Here is a 5,107-nt window from a genome sequence, read left to right on the forward strand (position 1 = left end):
AATTATTTTCCTTTTTTTTCTTTCTTTCTTTCTTTGTTTCTTTCGAGCAAGTATAGGCAATTCTAGTTGATAGTATTTTCTCTGTTATAGGATATACAGAGCTTGAAGGAAGTCAGATTTAAAACACAAACTGGAGAGGAAGTACAGTTTGATGAAAACAGGGACCCATTTCCCACTTATGATATAATCAATTGGCAATTAGACACAAACGGCAACATGCAGTATGTGGACATAGGCTACTATGATGGGTCAGCACCCCCAGGACATGAACTTGTAATAAATCAGGAATGGTGGTGGTCAAAAGACAGTAAGGAAACCATGGCAAATACTATAATTATATTGCTGAACTGTAAACTATGAATATTATACATAGTAATAATATGTATAATTATCCTTAGGTTATACCGTCTGTGTGCAGTAAAAGCTGCCCACCAGGGACAAGAAAGGCACATTCGAGAAGGAGAACCTTTCTGTTCCCTTGACTGTGCGTCGTGTACACAAGATGAAATCAGTAACACAACAGGTAGGATTGTTGCACTATAATTTGGATCTCAAGTGTTCCAGTTTTTAACACAAAAATAAACCCATGAGTACCAATCCCTGTTTAATTCATGCAAACTGAGTGTAGATTTGTGAACTGCACCCAGTATTGTTGTATGCCATTAAGTTGAAGTCGCAGCTTTTATTTTCTTTGTAGAGTCAGTATATTGCATACAATGCCCATGGAATTACTGGTCAAACCTAATGAAAAACACCTGCATTCCGAAAGTGATCGAGTTTCTTTCCTTTGGAGAAATCATGGGGGTTATACTGTCTCTTCTAGGAGTTTTCGGAGCATGCCTGACAGTATTTGTTGCTGCTGTTTTCTTTAATTTCAGAAGCACACCTATTGTACGCGCTAACAATTCTGAAATTAGTTTTCTGCTCTTGTTTGCAATACTACTCTGTTTCCTCTGTTCCCTCTTGCTTATAGGTGAGCCATCCCCCTTGTCTTTTATGTTAAAACGCAGTATTTGGTATTACATTTGTTCCTTGCATTTCCTGTGTTTTGGGTAAAACATTAGTGGTATTGATGGCATTTAAATTGACACTTCCAGGTAACAACATCATGAAGTGGTTTGGTCCCATGCAGCAAAGACTGAGTATATATATTTTTTTACATTTATTCAAGTATTAATATGCATCCTCTGGCTTGTGCCCCCATTTCCACAAAAGAATGCAAAGCTTTTTAACAATATAATTATTTTCGAGTGTGATTTAGGGTCAGTCACAGCTTTTTGCTGTGTTCTAGGCTATATTGGAATCTTGTCTATCTTGTGCTTCATTTTAGTATTTCTAGCAAGAAAGCTGCTGGACAATTTTAACGAGGCTAAATTTAGTATGTTAATATTCTGTGCAGTGTGGATAACATTCATCCCTGGTTATGTAAGTTCTCCTGAAAAGTACACAGTGGCAGTGGAGATATTTGCCATTCTGTCTTCTAGTTTCGGGGTGGTCGTATGGATATTTGCTCCAAAATGTTACATTATAAATGTTACATACATTGTCATTTGTTAAAGGCAAGCATGCAACATCCCCCAGCGTTGCTGCCGACATTCTCTGTCTGGTGTGGACTTGCCCATACATCGAGACTGCACGTTCTGCATCCACTGAATTGGTTGGTTAGTTGTCGTGTTATTTGTCCCATCCAATAATTTATTTTTAGTACTGAGTCAAAACATGGCACAGCTGCAGTCGGTGCTCGACTCACGGCTGACAATAATAATAGTGGTTGGTTCTCTTGCTCTATTACTATGTCTTCCCTCCTACCTGTTCGGCTGTCGTCTCTCTTCCCACCCCCTCTTATATGCTGGCCCGCCCCCTCTCGTTTCTCAGACTCGATTGGAGAAGACATCTTGGCAGCCTGTCCCCTCCCAGTCAGCGTCCTCGCCACCTGTCCATCACGGTGGTCCTCCGAGATTCCCCCCCACCTCTCGAGGTTGTTACAATATCATACGTAGTTTGCGTCGCTTGAGTTGTGCAGCAGGTCATTTAAACGAGTTTTTTTTTTCTTTTTTTTTCTCTTTTCGTACTTGTCCGCTATATGGCCCCTAAAAGAGGTGAATTTCTGAGAAGAATAAAAAGAATACAAAGAAGCACTTATTGGGCAGGCCTGGCACAGGCAAAGTTGAATTTGTAAGTTTCACACTTTATATAAAAACATTGGTCTTTGTGCTGTACACGTGTTATGAATGGATTTTTAATGCATTAAACAAGACACTCCCTCTGTTTTTGTATTTTTTATTTCACCTCTAGGGTGTGCTGTTAAATCAGAATGGTTGAGAGGCGAGCAGGTTATGCATGTACCCAGGGCAGGGCAAGACAAGTACACAAAAAAAAAAAGAAAACAGAAATGGGGGAGAGTATACCAGTGTTACCAGAAAACATATTTTGTTATATCAGAAAATACTGTCCCATTTGAGGAATCATCAAACTTACATTTCTTTCATGAAAATGTGCCTTTTTCTTTGACATGCCCTCCTGCAACTAGCACCATTCACACATTACAATGTTAATGTTTTACTCGTGAAAAATAAGGATTGCTTATTCCTCTTAATGGGACTATGAAGGGATCCTTCACCACAGCACCCAGTGATACAAGTATAAGAAACAAAACTCATTTCAGCATTGAAGATCTAAATGTATTAGGTTTTTTTCAGGGCATATTACTGTTAACAGAAAACACCGTTTGTCAATGAGATTAAATCAAGTTCTATAGCAGATATAGTCTCTTTATTTGGTAATATTTCATCATTATTCAAAACATGTAATTGTATTTAAAATAAATGATAGAACAAAATGAAAAAAATGCACCAGTGCTTGTGCCTTTAAATATTCAGATGGTTGGAACACTGTTGACAGAAATGCCAATCAAATGTAATAATAAAAGTGAAATCGTCTGCATGATAACATCATTTTTAAACCTCTGTGCCACCCCTAATTTCTCAATATGCACAGGATACAAAACAACATCACGCTGGTACATTACATGTCTCATCACCCTACAGTAAAAAAAAAAAAAAAGAAAAACAGCCTGCTTCCCTTAATTAGGTTCAAAAGGGGCATGCAATGCATATATTCCTTGATGGCTCTTAAAAACCAAATATGGGAACCGTAAATGCCGCATTTAAAAACTGTAATTTGAACATAGGTAGGGTAAGCCAACATTTAGCACAACAAAACAGCATGGCACAAACTCAGCGGTCTAAAATCAACACATTTCTCCTCTTACTTCAATGAAGATTACTAATAGGCAGTCTGAACTGAGTGTGTATCAAAGAGATGTTTTAACTTTCCTGAAATCTGAAAACATTTCAGCTCGCCAGAGAAAGCTGGATGATAATAATACACTCACACTCTCCATACATAGAAAATAGATTTCCACTAACCTTTCTCTGCCCTCACTACTCCATTACCCAGAAAGCAGAATTTGCTATTATAATTGTGCACAATGACTCACTATATACAGTAGTCTCATTTCCACAGTGCAAAGGGGGAACAAATGGTTGTCATTTTGCTGTTGACACTGTCTGTCAAAGTTAGTATTCATTCCCGCAGTGTGTGTTCTAAAGCGTATCTGTGTGTGTTTTGGAGGGACCTGCTTCTACCCAGTACCCTACAGTGACTAAGAAAAAAATATTAATTAAGTACTTGCAGTAAGTCCCAAAGAATCGTTGTGAAGACCCAGCTGTCAGTTAACAAAGTAATTGTATAAGCTTCCCTAGAGAAATTGCTAATCAGGCTGCCGAAAAACAAGGGAACACGTGACTCTTCTCAACACAGAACTTACATTAAACAAAATAATAAAATCAAATGTAATAGTTTTTCCTCTTACTATCTACCAAGTCCTTGATGTTTTGAAAACACAATGCTATTTCATCCAGGGTATAAATGCTTTATACCCTGGGTGATATTGTTCATTAGATTAACTGTGATGTGCAAACACTTGCTTTAAAGACCTTGTCTCATCTTCAGGTGTATGTGTAAATGTAAAGAAATAGGTGATATTGTTTGCATATATACGTTTGCATGTCAGAAAAAAATTGTAAGATTTTAGGAGGAATACAATTTTGAAAGTATACAAAAATATTTAATTCCTTTGGTAACTGATAACTTTAGTAACTTTGGTATGATTGCATATTTATATAACAGTTTATAATATTGTAAAAATATATTATTAGTAATTATACATATATCCTTTTAGTAGGCCTACACTAACCGTTGCCTCAATCCTAAACTTTATTCTACAATTTTTAACTGTTATTACTGGGAACCAAGAAACTACAAATAATTACCCATTCCTTTTAATTATTGCCTGGTTAATATAAAGGTATCATGACCCTGCTTGCAGCTCTACTGTATGGTGAAATGGCTCATAAAGAGTAAACAGCCTGAGGCAATATCTTATGTGCAGTAACCTGTACCAAACTAATGAGATATAATAACTTACTTAATACTTTAATTACATATTTAAATTTCTCTATATACTGTATTAGACATGAATTACTTATAGTTGTTACTACTGCAGGGAATGATATATTTCTGCAGCAGATTTAATAAAATACCAAACCAACACCAGTAATGTTACAATGCGATGTGGAAGAGTACATTTAAACCTGGGTAATAACATTGTTCTTTACAATCATGTCATGGTAAAAAAACAAAACAAAGGTGTAACATTATTTTGAATTGAACTTATTGTAATTGCAATAAATTAAACTATTAACATACTAATCACAATATTTGTTCTGTGCAGTTATTATAGTCCTCAGATAAACCACTAACGATTTTCTAAATCTAGAAATGTGTAGATTTATTGGTCATTTGTTTCTATTGCTAATGGAGCAAATATGCATTGATAAAAAGAAAAAACATGTTACTTGTTTTTTGTGAAAGCCTTGTAGAGCAACAAGCTCAGCTTTGTATTTGTGTTGGTCTCTGACAGGCAGTAAGGGAATTGAAAGTCATGCTTCTTGATTAATGCAGACACTACAGTCAGGTGGTATACAGTATATTCATGATTTAGCATATGAAATATTTTCTTTGAAACTACATAATACGATACTTA

At 36.1% G+C, this 5,107-nt stretch overlaps 1 pseudogene; it reads left to right on the forward strand.

Moving 5' to 3' along the window:
• The first annotated feature begins 216 nt into the window (after positions 1–216).
• Positions 217–1,568, forward strand: LOC131728490 (extracellular calcium-sensing receptor-like; annotated as a pseudogene).
• The last annotated feature ends 3,539 nt before the right edge of the window (positions 1,569–5,107 follow it).

This window comes from Acipenser ruthenus, unplaced genomic scaffold, assembly GCF_902713425.1.
Source record: "Acipenser ruthenus unplaced genomic scaffold, fAciRut3.2 maternal haplotype, whole genome shotgun sequence".
In the NCBI taxonomy this organism is placed as follows: Eukaryota; Metazoa; Chordata; class Actinopteri; order Acipenseriformes; family Acipenseridae; genus Acipenser; species Acipenser ruthenus.